General features: G+C 41.5%; 1 protein-coding gene and 1 non-coding gene across 4 annotated transcripts in view; both read left to right on the forward strand.

Annotated features, from left to right (window-relative positions):
• Nucleotides 1-18,983, forward strand: part of OPHN1 (oligophrenin 1) — a 604,444-nt gene that overhangs the window by 152,537 nt on the left and 432,924 nt on the right. The window lies entirely within an intron of this gene.
• LOC118654785 lies at nucleotides 11,259-11,365 on the forward strand. The gene has a single exon (XR_004967053.1). It is a non-coding gene; the product is annotated as a U6 spliceosomal RNA (small nuclear RNA).

Genomic DNA, 18,983 nt, shown 5'->3' on the forward strand with positions numbered 1-18,983 from the left:
ATTTGCTAGTATTTTGTTGAGAATTTTAGCATCTATGTTCATCAGGGATACTGGCCTTTAATTCTCATTTTTTGTAGTGTCTTTATCTGGTTTTTGGATTAGGGTAATGCTGGCTTCGTAGAAAGAGCTTGGAAGTGTGCCTTCCTCTTGATTTTTTTGGTATAGTCTGAGAAGGATAGGTTTTAGTTCTTTGAATGTTTGGTAAAACTCCCCTGTGACACCGTCTGGCCCGGGCTTTTGTTTGCTGGAAGCTTTTTGATGACTGCTTCAATTTCCTCCATAGTTATCAGCCTATTGAGATTTTTAGATTCTTCCTGGTTGAGTTTTGGAAGGTTGTATTTTTCTAGAAATATGTGCTTTTCCTCTAGGTTGTTTAGTTTGTTGGAGTATAGTTGTTCATAGTGTTTTTTTTTTTTTTTTTTTTTACAATCCTTTGTATTTCTGTGGGGTCTGTTGTTGTTTTTCCACTTTCATATCTGATTTTGTTTATTTTGGTCCTCTCTCTTTGCTTCTTGGTGAGCCTGGCTAGAGGTTCATCTATCTTGTTTATCCTTTCAAAGAACCAGGTCTTGTTTTTATTGATCTGTTTTTAAAATATATTTTATTGATTTTTCACAGGGAGGAAGAAAAAGGGATAGAGGTTAGAAACATTGATGAGAGAGAAACATGGATCAGCTGCCTCCTGCACACCCTCTACTGGGGATGTGCCTAAAACCATGGTACATGCCCTTGACTGGAATGGAATCTGGGATGCTTCAGTCTGCTGGCTGACGCTCTATTCAATGAACCAAACTAGCTAGGGCTTCATTGGTCTTTTGTATTGTTTGTTTGTTTTTTTGGTCAGTATTTCATTTATGTTTGCTCTGATCTTTAGTATTTCCTTCTTTCTGCTCACTCTGGGCTTTCCTTGTTGCTCTCTTTCTAATTCTTTAAGTTGTTGAGTTTGTTTATTTATTACAACTTTTTTGTTTTGTTTTGTTTTGTTTTTTGGTAGGCCAGTAATGCTATGAACTTCCCTGTCAGGACTGCTTTTACTGTGTCCCACAGGTTTTGGATTGTTATGTTTTCATTGTAATTCATTTCCAGGATGTTTTTAATTTTTTCTTTCATATCTTTGGTAACCCAATTATTGTTTAATAGCATGATATTCAGCCTCCGCGTGTTTGAATTATTTGATTGTTTTTACTGTAGTTTATTTCTCATATTATGCCATTGTGGTCTGAGAAGATTCTTGGTATTATTTCTGTCTTCTTGGATTCAGAGAGACTTTGCCTGTGACACAACATGTGGTCTATCTTTGAAAATGTCCCATGTGCACTTGAGAAGAATGTATATTCCGTGGCTTTGGGGTGAAATGTTCTGAAGATGTCAATTGAGTCCATCTGATCTCATGAGTCATTTAGGATTGCTGTTTCTTTGATGATTTTTTTGTCTAGAGGATTTAGCCAGTGATATCAGTGGTGTATTAAAGTTCCCTACTATGATCGTATTACTGTTGATCTCTCTCTTGATATATTCCAGCAGCTTTTTTATGTATTTAGGTGCTCCTGCATTGGGTGAATGTAAGTTTACCAGAGTTATATCCTCTTGTTATATCAATCCCTTTACTATTATGAAGTGGCCTTCCTTATCTCTTGTTATAGCATTCACTCTGAAGTCTATTTTTTCAGATATGGTAAATATTGCTACCACAGCTTTTTTTTTCATTTCCATCTGCCCAAAAGATACTTTTTTTATCCCTTCACTTTCAGTCTGTGTGAGTTTCTAGTTCTGAGGTGGGTCTCTTGTAGACAGCATATATATGGGTCATGTGTTTTTTTTTTGTGTTTTTTTTTTCCATTCAGCCACTTGATATTTTTTGATTGGGACATTTACGCCATTGACGTTTAAAGTTATTATTGATATTTATTTGTTTGTAGCCATTTTTATTTTTTTGTGTCTGTGTTCCTTCTTCCATTTCTATTTCTTCTTTTTACCACAGTCCCTTTAGCATTTCTTGCATTGCTAGCTTGGTAGTGATAAACTGCCTTAGTTTGTTTGTTTGTTTGTTTTTGTGTCTGTGAAGCTCCTGATTTCCCCTTAAATTTTGAATGATAACCTTGCTGGATAGAGTATTCTTGGATTCAGTCCTTTGCTTTGCATCACTTTGTAAATTTCTGTCCATTCTTTTCTGGCCTGATGTGTTTCTGTTGAGAAATCATTTGATAATCTGATGGGGGATCCTTTGTAGGTAACTCTCTGTTTCTCTCTTGCAGCCTTTAACATTGTTTGTTGTTAATGTTTGCCATTGTAAGTAAAACCTGTCTTGGTTTGGGTCTTCTGGGGTTCATCTTGTGCTTGTGTAACTTTTTTTTCCCCAAATCAGGGAAGTTTTCTGACTTATTTCTTTAAATAGGTTTTTTTTTAACGCTTGCTTCTCTTCTTGTCATTCTGGCACCCCTATTATATGTATGTTGCTTTGTTTCATGTTGTCACAGTCTCCCTCAGGCTCTCCTCCTGTCTTTTAATTTTTTACTCCAATTGCAGTACAGATTGGGTGTGTTTTTCTTCCCTGTCTTTTAATTCGCTAATTCAGTCATCTGCTTCTCCTAGTCTACTGTTGAAAGCTTCCATATTGTTTTTTATTGTAGCTATATCACTCTTTATTTCCTCCTGATTCTTATATAGGTTGTTGATGTTCTCATCCATTGGGTTTATGAACGGAATGATCCTTAGTCTGAATTCTTTTTCTGACTTATTGCATGCCTCTGTTTCATTTAGTTCCTTTTCTGGCGAGTCATCCTTTGTTTTCCTTTGGAGATTGTCCTTCTGTCTCCCCATTTTTGCACTCACCAAGGGATCTAGGTGTAGAGTTGCGTGGGGCCTGTGGCTTCAGCATGGGATTGGTGGTGGGTTTCCTGGTCGTGGGCCGCAACTGCTCTTCAGGCAGAGTTGGTTGGTATCTGCTCCTTGGGTGGTCACGGGTGTTGGCAGCTCCTCAGGCAGTTGCTGGTGGCAGCTGCACCTCAGGCGGTCATGGTGTAGCCACTCCTCATGCTGTTGCAGGGCAGCTGCTCCTTGGGTGGTCTCGGGGCAACTGCTCCTTGTGCGGTCGCAGGCAGCACCTGCTCCTTGAGGGGTCGCGGGGGGTCTGCTCTTCATGTGGTCACATGCGGCGGCTTCTCCTCAGGTGGTTGCGGGTGTTGGCTGCTCGTGGGGCAGCTGCTTGTCCTGGGGCTGGGGGTTGCAGGTCGTCAGCTCATTGTGTGGTTGTATCCGGTGGCTGCTCCTCTGGTGGTCATGGGCTTTCGCGGCTTGTGCGGTCGCTGGAGTGGTCATGGTGCCTGGGGCTGTTGCATAAGGTTCGGTTGTTCGCGTGTGTGGTCGCAGACCCTGGCGCTGCTGGCAAATTCTTGGCTGTTCACATGTTCAGTTGTCTCATTGTATCTTTTGATCCCAAAATTGAGGATGTAGAAGATACCTTTGTGTGTACTTGTAATCCTAGCTGGACAAATGCAGCCCAAGAAGCCTCCCTTCCTTAAATTCATCAGAGGGAATAGCAGGTCTTTTGGGTGAAGGTTTCTCACAATCTTCCTCAGAAGTAGAACAGAGTAATTCTTCCTCTGATGTTCTTAAACAGGAATGTTCCCTGTAGTCAGTTTTGTATGCCATGCTTTGTAGTTATGTTGGGGCAATGAATGTTGTTGATGGTGGTGCTGGTAGTGGCAGTGGTGGTTATGCAGGCCTTTTTTCTTCCCTTTCTAGCCAGTTTTCTCAGTCACTGTTCCTCTTATCTGAAGAGAGAATAAGTTTTGAACTCATTCTCCCTGCTGTTTAATGGCTGTTCTCTCCTACAACACTCTAAGGGATAGGCTGATTTTACTAAAGCTTTTATTTCTTTCCAGTAACTCTAGAGATCCATTCACAATGTTAGTTCTCAGACAGTGCTATAATATCCATGATGCTTCATTAAAATATAGCAGCAAGAGGCCTTATAAGACTTCATGACTATAAGCCAGAAATAACCATGGTCCAAACCTCCTGCATTAGTCCGTGAAGCATTTCCCTACTCACTATATACATGAACAAAGAAAAATGAATATGAAACCTTTTGGGGAAACTACATACCATTGGGGGCAATTGGATAGGGAAGAGTATATAGCATAGGTTCTTTGGCAATGGCTGGCAACACATGGTTAACTTAAAGCAGTTAGAGCATTGAATTGGAGTCCCCTTCTGATTGTGCAGCTATTGGTGTGGACCTTGGATATGTCAGTTTCTATTTCTGGTCCCCAGTCTTCATGAATAAAATGACGTAGTTGAATTAAGATAGATGATCTGTGAAAGTCTGAGTCTTTCAGACAAGAGTTTACCAGAATGCAGAAACAACCTTGACTTTCCTAATACATTTTGCCTGTTGCCATGGATCTCAGTGGGCCTTTAAAGTCTTCTAATCACCAATTTCATGAACTTATATGACCTTTTAGAGTAAGCGGTTGCCAACCAGTGGTATCTGAGGTCTGAAAGGTTGGCGACCGCTGTTTTAGAAGCCATACATTAAGCAGTGGGATTTTCTGACTCAGTAACTTAATTTTAAATTGATTTAACAATTCTGAAGCCCTTGTTAATTGAAAGTATGTATGAAAAAATTCTCTGGGAGAAGAACAAAGATGGTGGCATAGGTAAACACCTGAACTTGCTGCCTTGCATAACCACATCAAAACGACAACTAAACGACAAAACAGATATCATCCAGAACCACCGGATGGCTGAGTGGAAGTTCGACAACTAAAGGGAAAGAGAAAAGTGCACCTAGACTGGTAGGGGGTGCAGATGTGCAGAAGAGTGGAGGTATGGACGTGCACCTGAAAATGGGCTGGCAACTGGGTACTCTGTGGTCTTTTTCAATTGGGAGGAAGATACAAACACCTGACTACTCTGAACTCTAGTTCCAGGTGAGACTCTGGAGAGCCAGACTCATTTGGGAGAAACTGGACTGTCTGGCATTGGGCCGGAACATGAGGGTGGCTTTCTCTCAGAGGTGCTCGCAGAGTTCATTGTTCCTGCATGGGGCTGCGGAACACAGAGACCAGGGACCTATCTGGGGCAGGGCCGATGGGCAACCATTGCTGTTGGATCTGCCCCTTGATTCCCTGAGACCACGTCCCACCCAATTTACAACCCCACCCAAGCTGTGAGCAGAAGCTTTTGCATATGAATGGCCTGGCCTTTTGCTACCTAACCTAACAAACTGCAGCTGGGCCAAAGAACCCCAGAGCTTACAAAAGAAGGCCTAAGGCTGGTCAGCAGCCTGCATTTCTTCACAGCTATGCCTCTTCTGGGCACCTCCTAACCCCAAACAAAGAGGAGGAATCTATAGATCTCTCTGTAGCTCCTGCTGGGTGGCCTTAGGCAGTGGCTGACTTTGCAGCACAACTCCATGGAGATCCAAGAGCCAGTGTACCCAGTGGTCAAAGTGAGACCACACCAGATTACAACTCTTCAGATCCATAAGAGACACTCTCAGAGGGTAGACTCAGTGAGCACCAAAGACCCACTGAAGCAAGTCCTGCCCCATAAGGGTATTTCCAGCACAGCCATTCTCCCATTGTAGACACAACTGGTCCTCACAGCCAATTGGTCGGGAGATCAATTCCTCCCAGTGATACCAACAGCAATCAAGGCTTAACTACAACAAGACTGTGCACACAGCCCACAAACAGGTGCACCAAGAGTGTCCACCTCAGGTGACTGGGGAGGCTGAGCCACTGGGCCCTATAGGACACCTAGCACACAAAGCCACTCTGTTAACACAGGGAGCTAGCCAAAATGCGGAGACAAAGAAACATGTCACAAATGAAAGAAATGCAGGAAAGCAAACTACTCTATATAGAGTTCAAAGCCACGGTTATAAGGTTACTCAAGAACCTTCTAGAAACCTCTGAGAAATTTAGTGAGACCCTCAAGGATATGAAAAAAGACCAATTAGAAATTAAGCATACACTGACTGAAATAAAGAATAATATACAGAGATCCAACAGCAGACTAGAGGATCCCAAGAATCAAGTCAAAGATTTGAAATATGAAGAAGCAAAAAACAACCAAACGGAAAAGCAAAAAGCAAAAAGAATCCAAAAATATGAAGATAGTGGAAGGAGCCTCTGGGACAACTTCAAGTGTACCAACATCTGAATTATGGGGGTGCGAGAAGAAGAGAGAGAGCAAGATATTGAAAACCTATTTGAAGAAATAATGACAGAAAACTTCCCCTACCTGCTGAAAGAAATAGACTTACAAGTCCAGGAAGTGCAAATAGCCCCAAACAAGAGGAATCCAAATAGGACCACACCAAGACACATCATAATTTAAATGCCAAGGGCAAAAGACAAAAAGAGAATCTTAAAAGCAGCTAGAGAAAAACAGTTAGTTACCTACAAGGGAGTACCCATATGGCTGTTAGCTGATTTTTCAACAGAAACTATGCAGGCCAAAAGGGAGTGGCAAGAAATATTCAAAGTGATGAATAGCAAGAACCTACAACCAAGATTACTCTACCCAGCAAAGCTATCATTAGAAATGAAGGTCAGATAATGAGCTTTACAGATAAGAAAAAGCTAAAGGAATTCATCACCACAAAACCAGTACTATATGAAATGCTGAAGGGTATTCTTTAAGAAGAGGAAGAATAAGAAAAAGGTAAAGATAAAAATTATAAACAACAAGGTGACAACAAATACATATCTATTAACAAGTGAATCTAAAAATCAAGTGAATAAAAAAATATGATGAACAGAATAAACTGGTGAATATAGTAGAATCAGGGGCATAGAAAGGGAGTCGACTGAAAATTCTCGGTGGGACAAGGATATGGGGAGTGCGGGAAGAGACTGGACAAAAATCGAACACATACGGACAAGGACAATGGGGGGTTAAGGGCATGGGGTGGGGTTAGACTGGGTGGAGGGGAGCTATGGGGAGAAAAAAGAGGAATAACTGTAATAATCTGCACAATAAAGACTTATCTAAAAAATAAAAAAATCTCTGACCCAGCCCTAGCTGGTTTGCTCATTGGTTAGACCGTTGGCCCTTGGACTGAAGAGTCACGGGTTTGATTCCAGTCAAGGGTATGTATCTGGATTACAGGCTGTATCCCAGGCTCTGGTTGTGTCATGTGTGGGAGGCAAACAATTGATGTGTCTCTAGCACAATGACGTTTCACTCTGTCTCTTCCCCTCTTTTCCACTCTTTCTAAAAATCAATGGAAAAATATATCTTCTGGTGAGCATTAGCAACAACAACAGCAATCTATGACCCAGTTACCTGAGTGAGAATGGTCAGGAAATAACCTCTGAAAAGCTGCTCTTTAATTGAAGCAATAAAAGCACTGGAAATTAACCAAAATTTGTAACAATATAAGGTGTGTTTATTCAAGGAAAAGGGCTGAATAATTGGAATAACAGTGATTTTTGTGGTGTTTTAACTTACCCTTTTTCCATTCTCTTTTCTACAGCTCCACAGTAGCCTTGGAAACTAGCAGGTACACAATCAGGGGACCTCTAAAAGCGATCATTACAGCAGCCATTGGAGAGGGTACAATGGGTTTGAAACTCCTCTAGAGCTGAAAAATACTTATAGGACTTTCTTATTTGAATTGAGTCATATCTGACTTACTGTAAGTGGATTTTTCCTTAGGGAATTTGTAAAAAATAATTAGTTTTAATTGTTTGGCATTTCAGCTGCCTCAGGCAGCTGAATAGCAACAAACAGAAGAATAGCAAGAAACAAAAAGAATAGCAACAAGCAAGAAGACGAACAGTAAACCTAACAGGAAAAATTGAGAATGAGTTGTACATAGCTTTGAAAAGCTGCAACATAGTCCTAAAACTCTAGAAAGTCATGACATGTATGGGCTTCACTGATGTCCTAGATTTGTATCTCTCAAGAAAAGACTTGAGGAAACTTTAATCTGTCGCTTCTGTCTGACCTCAAAGATCTGTGCAAGTAGGAATTGAAGACTAAAATAGAGTTATAAGCCACCTGGCTTAGTGTTGAAGGTATATACCAACACACAAGCAGAGCCCTTCAACAAAGGCTGGGAGACTTATTTGTTCAAAGCATTTAAATAAATCTTTGTCCAACCATTAGCTGACCACTGAGCTAACTGACCAGAGACTTCAGTGGATTAACATGACAAAAAATACAAACTTTATAGAATTAGTCCATGGAATCACTAAACAAAGAGCAACAACAGGAACAATAAATTACAGGAAAGGAATGGGATTCTGATTTCCAAAGTTGTCATATTGTATTATTTAACATGTTCACTTTTTAACAAAAAAAATTATATCTGCAATGAAATAAAAAATGGCTCCTAAGGAAGGTCAACAAGAAATCAATAATAAATAGAAATTGTCTCCTTGAAGCCAAGCCATTGGACTTTCAAAAAGAGAATTTCAATTAACTACTTTAAATATTATATATTTACAAAATTTATAGAAAAATAAAATTTCCATTTAATTAATATAAAAGAACAACTTAAAAATTGTGTAGTTTGAAAGTACAATAATTGAAGTGAAAAATTCACTATAGGGGTTTAACATCAGATGTATACTGGGAGAATATAGAATCAGAGTAACTTAAATACAGATGAATTTATTCAATTTGCCAAAAATAATTAAGAAAAATGAATAAATCTTCAGAGACCATGGATATCATCAAGTATAACAGTTATATGCATAATGAGAATCCTAGATGAAAAGGAGAGAAAGGGTAGAAATAATATTTGGGGGAACAGTGGCCCAAAACTAAACAAATTTGGTTAAGAATTTTAATCTGCTCTTCCCACAAATTCAACAAACTTAAAGGAAGACAAACTCAAGGAGATACATGCTTAAACATATTGTAGTGAAACTGGTGAAAGACGTCAAAATAGGGAGAATCTTGAAATAATAAGATAAAAATGACATGATGTTTAAGAGATTGTCAAAAAAATTAACAGATGACTTCTCTTTAGAAACCATAAAGGCCAGAAAACAGTGGGGTGACATATTCAAAGTACTGAAAAATTCTATCATCTGTGATAAGTCCCTGTGCAAACTTATCACAGTGTTATTTACTATATTCCCCATCACAGATGATTACTAGAATTAGTGGAGAGATCACATTGTAACGTATTAAAATGTTGAATCACTGTATTGTACACCTGAAACTCATATAACCAGTATAATATGGTAAACCCAACTATACTTGAATAAAAAATTATAAAGAAGTCTATCAAATAAATATTATATATCTAACAAAACTATCTATTAAAAACTGAGAACTTAAGACATTTTGTGGTAAACAAAAAACTTAAAGAATTAACCATTAAAATCTGCCCTGATGAATAGCAAAAGAAGTTCTTAAAGTGGAAATGAAACATTAGAGAATAGCTAGAATTCACATGAGGACAGAATGAGATATAACATGCAAACAGTATAAAACTGGAGCAGACAAACATGGACTTTAAATAAAAAATAGTTACTAGAAACAAGAAGGACATTTTATTATAAGTCAGTAACTCAAGTAGGTATAACAATTATACTACAGGCCCGATGCATGAAATAAGTGCAAGAGTAGGTTTTTGCAGCCCTGACTGCCTTGGCATTCACAGTCCCGGCTGCCTCACAGCCCTGTGGCTCTGCCCCTTGCCCACTGGTGATTCTGGAAGGCCGTTCCACCATCTAGTCTAATTAGCATATTAACTCTTTTTTAAAAAAAATATATTTTATTGATTTTTTACAGAGAAGAAGGGAGAGAGATAGAGAGTTAGAAACATCGATGAGAGAGAAACATCGATCAGCTGCCTCCTGCACATCTCCCACTGGGGATATGCCCACAACCCAGGTACATGCACTTGACCGGAATCGAACCTGGGACCTTTCAGTCCGCAGGCCGACGCTCTATCCACTGAGCCAAACCGGTTTCGGCAGCATATTAACTCTATTATATAAGACTAGAGGCCCGGTGCACAAAAATTTGTGCACTCGGGGGGAAGGGGGAGTCCCTCAGCCGAGCCTGTGCCCTCTCGCAGTTTGGGACCCCTCGGGAGATAACGACCTGCTGGCTTAGGCCTGCTCCCGGGTGGCAGAGGGCAGGCCCAATCCCTAGGTGCAGCCCCTGGTCGGGCTCAGAGCAGGGTCAATTGGGGAGTTGGGGCGCCGCCCCGTCATGCACAGAGCAGGGCAGATTGGGAGGTTGTGATGCCACCCTCAGTCACGCTCAGGGTAGGGCCAATTGGGGGGTTCGGGCACCGCCCCCTGTCACACTCAAGGCAGGGTCGATGGGGAGGTTTCGGCGCCACCCCCTGTCACGCACAGAGCAGGGCCCATCAGGGGGTTGGGGCACCACCCTCTATCACCCACAGAGCAGGGCCGATCAGGGGGTTCGGACGCCGCCACTGTCACACTCAGGGCAGGGCCGATGGGGAGGTTATGGCTCTACCCCATCACACACAGAGCAGGGCCCATGGGGGGGGGGGTTGGGGAGCTCCCCCCTATCAGGCACAGAGCAGGGCTGTTCAGGGGGTTGGGGCCCCGCTCCCTGTCATACACAGAGCCACAGGGCGATCAGGGGGTTTGGGCGCTGCCCCCTGTCACGCAGATCCCAGTGCCGGGAGGCATATTACCCTTTTACTATATAGGGTAGAGGCCTGGTGCATGGGTGGGGCCGGCTGGTTTGCCCTGAAGGGTGTCCTGGATCAGGGTGGGGGTCCCCACTGGGGTGCCTGGCCAGCCTGGGTGAGGGGCTGAGGGCTGTTTTCAGGCTGGGAGTGACTGAAGTTCCCAACCACTCCTTTTTTTCTTTTTTTTCTTTTTTTATTCTGGGCCAGCTTTACCTTGAGGCTTGGCTCCAGCTCTTAGGCCTCCGCGGCTGAAAGTAGGTTTCTGGCCTTTGCTTACAATGTTGCAAATCTGCTGGCTGAAGTCCGGCTGTATTTGTTACAATGTTTCTTAAACTGCTTGCTCAGAGGCCTGCAGCCGCAGGCGGGGAACGTTGGTTTCCTCCAATGATCCTCCGTCACTGAGGCAAGCAAGCCTCATGTTAGTTTCAAGCTGCCTGGCTGCCGGCCGCCATCTTGGCTGACAGTTAATTTGCATATCTCGCTGATTAGCCAATGAAAAGGGTAGCGGTCGTACGCAAATTACCATGTTTCTCTTTTATTAGCGTAGATATTCATCTAAAAATAGCACTTCAAAATACATGAAGCAGAATTAAATTATTAAAAAATAATATTTGGAGTGCTTGCTTCAGCAGCACATATACTAAAATTGGAACGATACAGAGAAGATTAGCATGGCCCCTGCGCAAGGATGACACGCAAATTCGTGAAGCGTTCCATATTTAAAAAAAAAAAAATAATAATATTTGGAGAATTCAAAAACCTATTTTCATTAATGGATAGAACAACTGTACATAACATCAACAAGAATACAGAAGACTTGAACAACATAATAAATCAATTAACAGATATTTTTAGAACCCTTCACCCAAGAGGAGTAGAGTATATTCCTTTCATGTGGACATGGAATATCCTCCCAAAGAGATCATAGGATAAGCCAGACGACAAACCTGAATAAATTGTAAAGAATTGAAATTATTAACAGAAATTTGGAAAATACATAAGTCTGTAGAGATTAAACACTATATTTTTTCTTCTTTTCAGTTTTTATTGTTTAAAGTATTACAGATAGTAGTACATATGTCTCCTTTTTCCCCCCTATTAACCTCCTCCTGGCCTTCCCTACCCCCCCGGCACATGCCCTCACCCGCTCCCCATCCCAGTGTCTTGTGTCCATTGGTTATGCTTATCTGTATGCATACAAGTCTTTCAGTTGATCTATTACCCCCCAACCCTCCCCTACCTTCCCGTTGTAGTTTGACTGTCTGTTCGATGCTTCTTTGCCTCTATTTTTGTTTAACAGTTTATAATGTTCTTTATATTCCACAAGTGAGTGAGATCATGTGGTATTTATCTTTCACTGAATGGCTTATTTCACTTAGCATAATGCTCTCCAGTTTCCATCCATGCTGTTGCAAATGGTAAGAATTCCTTCTTTTTTTTACAGCAGCGTAGTATTCCATTGTGTAGATGTACCACAGTTTTTTAATACACTCATCTGCATATGGGCACTTAGGCTGTTTCCAAATCTTAGCTATTGTAAGTTGTGTTGTTATGAACATAGGGGTGCATATATCTTTTCTGATTGGTGTTTCTGTTTTCTTGGGATATATTCCTAGAAGTGGGATTACTGGGTCAAATGGCAGTTCCATTTTTAATTTTTTGAAGAAACGCCATACTGTTTTCCACAGTGGCTGCACCAGTCTGCATTCCCACCAGCAGTGAAGGAGAGTGCCTTTTTCTCTGCATCCTCTCCAGCACTTGTCCTTTGTAGATTTGTTGATGATAGCCATTCTGACAGGTGTGAGATGGTACCTCATTGTTTTGATTTGCATCTCTCCGGTGATTAGTGACTTTGAGCATGTTTCCATATATCTCTTGGCTTTCTGAATGTCCTCTTTTGAAAAGTGTCTATTTAGGTCCTTTGCCCATTTTTTGATTGGATTGTTTATCTTCCTTTTGTTAAGTTGTATGAGTTCCTTGTAAATGTTGGAGATTAAACCCTTTTCGGATATAACATTGACAAATACACTGAGTGGCTAGATTATTATGAGCACCTGACGTTTGTAGGCAAATTAGCTATAACTTCGTGATGAAGTTGCTAAAGGGCCAGACCATTATAATTAGGGAAGCAGGTTGTTTACCACGACAATAGAAGTGATTTTTTTTTTTTCTGAAGATATGGGTAAACAACGCAATTTAATAACTTTTGAATGTGGGATGGTTGTTGGCACTTGGAGCCATGGAGCAAGTATCAGCAAAACAACTGAAGGCCTGTTTGAACACCTTTGCTGTCTGCAGTTACCAAGATAAAACATCTCCAATTCCCACAGGAACACAAGGATTGGACAGTCGAGCATTGGAAAAAAGTCATGTGGTTCGATGACTCACGTTTCCAGTTGCATCATGCAGAAGGCAGAGTGAGAATTTGGTGGAAACAGTATGAAAGCATGCACCCCACATACATGAGTACAACCCTTCAAGCTGGTGGGGGCAGTGTTATGGTTTGGGGCATTTTTTTTTAAATTAAATCTTTATTGTTTAGATTATTACATTTGTTCCTCTTTTTCCCCCCCATAACTCCCCTCCACCCAGTTACCACCCCACCCTCCGCCCTCATTCCCTACCCACTGTCCTCATCCATAGGTGCACGATTTTTGTTCAGTCTCTTCCCGCATTCCTCACACCCCTTCTCCCCCCCCCCCCCAAGAATAGTCAGTCCACTCCCTTTCTATGCCCCTGATTCTATTATAATCACCAGTTCATTCTGTTCATCAGATTATTCTCTTGATTTTCAGATTCACTTGTTGATAGATGTGTATTTGTTGTTCATAATTTGTATCTTTACCTTTTTCTTCTTCTTCCTCTTCTTTTTTTTTTTTATCAGTGGTTTATTCTAATATATGTTTGTTTATCCACTTGCCGGTTAAGACATATCAGTGTATGCACACCTTTATTTATTAAGCTGGTAAGCACCTTGTGGATAAAGACTGCTTCCTACATCTCCTTTTAACAATACCCAGTCACTTTATTGATTTAAAAATTAGAAGAGTCAATCTGTAAGGCTTCTTGTAGCTTCAAACTCTATAACCCTGGAAACTACTGAAGGCACAACTCAGTTTGTAAGAGCATTAATTGTTCAATAGGTTGAGGAAGAAACGTTTTCTTTTTTCAGACTAATTATGTCTAATTTAGGATGTTTGGGAACTGAAAAATAAAACAAGAAAAAATATTTTACAGGTTTATATGATTAAGACAAGGTGGGCGAAGCAAACACTGTGTTACTTTGGCTTATCTCAGACAACACAGGCTGAATGCTTTGGCACCCACATTTTTCACTTAAACACGTCAGAAATTCAAAGGATGTTTGCCTTTGTTAAAGCTGTAATTGCTGCACAATACGCATAATTAACCAAAAGACAAAAATCTGGGCTGTGTTTGGAGGCAGTGGCGGCAATTTCTCAGGAGATACCCGGGTTGTAAAGGGGCACCTCCTTCCGTGAGTTTTTCTATTAAACGGGATAATTCCGAATCAGGCTGAGCTCTGCAGTGCCCCGCCAATGTCAGAAATGTTTCTTCATGTACAATTATCCAGGCACCACCACCACTTTCTGAATTCTCTACAAAGAGCTGAATAACGTAATAGCAAAATTAGATTTCCATAGATAATTGGGCCTTCCCTAAGCAAAATATGTCTTTTTAAAAAATGAGAATTTTATTGTGACGGAATGCAACATTGCTGGGTAAAAGTAATTCACTTGATGGAAACAGCTGTAAAAAGACAATGTGGGAGCCTTTTCCTATTTTAGTACAAATAAACTGGACTGCAAAGAACACCACTAATCCATGAGCGATGAAGAAACGAACCCTCATGAAAGGTTCCCCCGCAAGAAGTTTGGGGACGCATATACGGCTGGTGGTGATCCCCGTAGTCCGGGCGACACCTCGGTCCGGCCCGCTCAGAACCTCAGGCGTTCCCAGCAGCGGGCGGTCTGGCCACAAAGCGCCCTTCGGGCCAGGGCGAACGGTACTTACCGCGAGGACTGGGCGTGGCCCAAGGCGGGGAAGGGAGACTGCAGATGGCGGAGGGACCAGGGGGAAGAACGGGTAGGAAAGGGGGCGAGAGCCGAACCCGACCGGGACCTCCGGCCCCCAACTTCCACACCAGCTGGGGGACACCAGCAGTCAATGAGCAGCTCGTCCAGACACTTCTGGCACCTCTAGGAATCCGGGAGGACTCTCTTCTTCCTCTTCTTAAAGGATACCTTTCAGCATTTCATATAATACTGGTTTGGTGGTGATGAACTCCTTTAGCTTTTTCTTATCTGTGAAGCCCTTTATCTGATCTTCAATTCTGAATGATCAGCTCTGCTGGATAAATTAATCTTGGTTGTAGGTTCTTGGTATTCATCACTTTGAATATTTCTTGCCACTCCCTTCTGGCGTGCAAAGTTTCTGTTGAGAAATCAGCTGACAGTCGTATGGGTATTCCCTTGTAGGTAACTGAGTTTCTTTCTCTTGCTGCTTTTAAGATTCTCTCTTTGTCTTTTGCTCTTGGCATTTTAATTATGATGTGTCTTGGTGTGGTCCTCTTTGGATTCCTTTTGTTTGGGGTTCTCTGCACTTCCTAGACTTGTAAGTCTATTTCTTTCACCAGGTAGGGAAAGTTTTCTGTCATTATTTCTTCAAATAGGTTTTCAATAGCTTGCTCTCTCTCTTCTTCTAGCACGCCTATAATTCGGATATTGGTACGCTTGAAGCTGTCCCAGAGGCTCCTTACACTATCTTCGTATTTTTGGATTCTGTTTTCATTTTGCTTCTCCAATTGGGAGTTTTTTGCTTCTTTCTATTTCAAATCGTTGACTTGATTCCTGCGATCCTTTAGTCTGCTGTTGGGAGTCTGTATAATATTCTTTATTTCAGTCAGTGTATGCTTAATTTCCCGTTGGTCCTTTATCATAACATTGAGGGTCTGACTAGATTTCTTGAGGATCTCACTACATTTATCGGTGGTCTCACCAGTCTTTTCGTGGGTCTTACTAAATTTATTGGCGGCTTCTATAAAGTTCTTGAAAAACCTTAAAAGTGTGGTTTTGAACTCTATATCCAGTAGTTTGCTTTCCTCCATTTGTCACTTGTGTCCTGTTTCTTTGTCTCCGCATTTTTTGTGCTTCCCTGTGTTGATAAAGTGGTTTTCTGTGCCAAGTGTCCTCTAGGGCCCAGTGTTCAGCCTCCCCAATTACCTGAGGAGGACAATCTTGGTGCACCCCTTTGTAGGCTTTGTGCACAGTCTTGTTGTAGTTAGGCCTTGATTGTTGTAGTTAACACTGGGAGGGAATGACCTCCAGGCAAATTGGCTGTGAGAGTCAGCTATGTCTGCAGTGGGAGAACTCCTGTGCTGGAGACACCCCTCCGGGGCAAGACTTGCTTCAATGCGGCTTTGGTGCTCACTGGGTCTCTCCCCCGAGTGTGTCCTTTAAGGGTCCGAGAAGCTGCAAACTGGATGGTCCCACTCTGACCACTGGGGACAGTCGCTCCTGGATCTCTAGTGAGGTGCTAATCTAGCTTTTGGCTGATGCTACCCAGCAAAAGCCTCTGTGCAGGGCTTGGGCAGGGCGGGTCCCATGGGATCAACAGGGCAGAGTGAGCAGTTATGGCTGCTCTCAGTCCTGCCCTCAGAGGCTCTGCTTCTCAGTGTCCTGGTAATTGCTGCAAGCACCTCCGAGAGAAAGCTGCCCTTGACTTCCGACCGATACCAGACAGTTCCGCTTCTCCCATATGAGTCTGGGTCCCCAAAGACTTGCCCGGAACTGGAGCTCAGTGGTTGAGACTTCCTCCCGATTGAAAAAGCCAACTGCCCCCTCAGCCGCTAGCCCGCTCCGCGTGCGCCTCTGTACCTTAGTGTTTTACTTTCGCACCACACCTCCTCTGAGTCTCGTTATGCTTCTCTCTTTCCTTCTAGTTGTAAAATTTCCACCCAGCCAGCCTTCCTGTTGTTCTGGATGACGTCCTTTCCGTCTTTTAGTTGTATTTTTGAAGTGGTTGTGTGAGGCAGCAAACTCCGGTGTTTACCTATGCCGCCATCTTGGTTTCTCTCAGGTTTGGGGCATTTTTGGCTGGCATGTTTTGGGCCCTTTAATTCTTGTGGAAAAACGTCCAAATAGCACAACATACCTAAGTATCATTGCTGATCAAGTTCATCCTATCATGTTGATGGTGTATCCCAATGGAGATGGTGTCTTCCAATAAGACAATGTGCCATGCCACGGTGCTCATATTATGCAGTAGTGGTTTCAAGAACATGAGGGAGACTTTACCTTGCTTATGTGGTCCCACAAACACCAGATCTCAATTCAATTGAGCATTTGTGGGACGAAGTTAAAAGAGACATCAAGCAGCTGGTTCCACAACCATCGAATCTCACAGAACTGGTCAGTGCTATTCATCAGGCATGGTGTCAGATTCTTCGCATCACCTTTTAACATCTCGTGGAGTCAATGCCAAGAAGAATCGCAGCAGTATTGAAGGCAAAAGGTGGCCCAACGAAGTACTAATGGTGTGGTCTAATAATCTGGCCATTCAGTTTATGAGCCCCAACGCAGTGGGCTTTCTTGTTGTTTTGTTGATGGTTTCTTTTGCTGTTCAAAAGCTTTTGATGTAGTCCCATTTGTTTATTTTCTCTTTAGTTTCCATTGCCCTAGGAGCTCTATCGGTAAAGGTATTGCTATGACAAATGTCTGCTATTTTGCTGTCTATGGCTTCTTCTAAGATATTTATGGTTTCCCATCTTATGTTTAAGTCCTCTATCCATTTTGAGTTGATTTTTGTGTATGGTGTAAGTTGGTGGTCTAGTTTCATTTTTTTGCAAGTGTCTGTCCAGCTTTCCCAACACCATTTATTGAAGAGACTGTCTTGATTCCATTGTATGTTTTTGCCTCCTTTGTCAAATATTAATTGAGCATATTGGCTTGTGTTGTTTTCTGGGTTCTCTGTTCTGTTCCACTGGTCTATATGTTTGTTCTTGTGGCAGTACTAGGTGTTTTGAGAATAGTGGCTTTGTAGTTTAGCTTAATATCTGGTATTGTGATCCCTCCAACTTTGTTCTTCTTTCTGAAGACTGTTGCAGCTATTCAGTGTCTTTTTTTATTCCAGATGAATTTTTGGAGAATTTGTTCTAGGACTCTGATGTATGCCGTTTGTATTTTAATGGGAATTGTGTTGAATTTATAGATTGCGTTGGGTAGTATGGACATTTTAATGATGTTGATTCTACCAGTCCATAAACATGGCATATTCTTCCACTTCTTCATGTCTTCCTCTATCTCTTTTTTTAGTGTCCGGTAATTTTCTGAGTACAGGTCCGTTGTCTCCTTGATTCAGTTTATTCCTAGGTATCTTAATTTTGTTGTTGCACTGGTAAATGGGATTGCTTTTTAAATTTCTCTTTCAGTGAATTCATTATTGGTGTGTGGAAAAGCCATAGACTTCTGGTTGTTAATTTTATATCCTGCTACATTGCCTAATTCATTTATTGAGTCTAGCAGTTTTTTGATGGTGTCTTTGGGGTTTTCTATGTACAATATCATGTCATCTACAAATAAGGACAGTTTTACTTCTTTTCCAATTTGGATGCCTTTTATTTGTTCTTCTTGTCTGATCACAATGGCTTGCACTTCCAGTACCATGTTGAACAGGAGTGTTGAGAGTGGGCTCCCTGTCTCATTGCTGTTCTTGGCAGAATTTGTTTTAGTTTTTGCCCATTGAGTATGATGTTGGCTGTGAGTTTGTCATAAATGGCTTTTATTATGTTGAGGTATGATCCTTCTATTCCCACCTTGCCGAAAGCTTTTATCAAGAACGGGTGTTGGATTTTGTCAAATGCTTTTTCTGCATCAATGGATATGATTGTATGGTTTTTATCTCTTAGTTTATGTGGTGTATCACATTGATTGATTTGTGGATATTGTACCATCCTTGCATCCCTGGAATAAATCCCACTTGTTCGTAGTGTGTGATCTTTCTAATGTAATGCTGGATTTGATTTGCTAGAATTTTGTTGAGGATTTTGGCGTCTATGTTCATGAGAGATATTGGCCTGCAATTTTCTTTCTTTTTGGTGTCTTTATCTGGTTTTGGGATTAGGGTAATGCTGGCTTCATAGAAAGAACTTGGAAGTGTTCCTCCCTCTTGAATTTTTTTGAATAATCTTAGGAAGATAGGTTTTATTTCTTCTTTGAATGTTTGTTAAAACTCCCTTGTGAAGACATCTGATCCAGGCTTTTGTTTGCTGGAAGTTTTTTGATTACTGTTTCAATTTCCTTTATAGTTATCCTCCTATTCAGAT

The sequence above is a fragment of the Myotis myotis genome, unplaced genomic scaffold (genome assembly GCF_014108235.1).
Source record: "Myotis myotis isolate mMyoMyo1 unplaced genomic scaffold, mMyoMyo1.p scaffold_m19_p_4, whole genome shotgun sequence".
NCBI lineage: Eukaryota > Metazoa > Chordata > Mammalia > Chiroptera > Vespertilionidae > Myotis > Myotis myotis.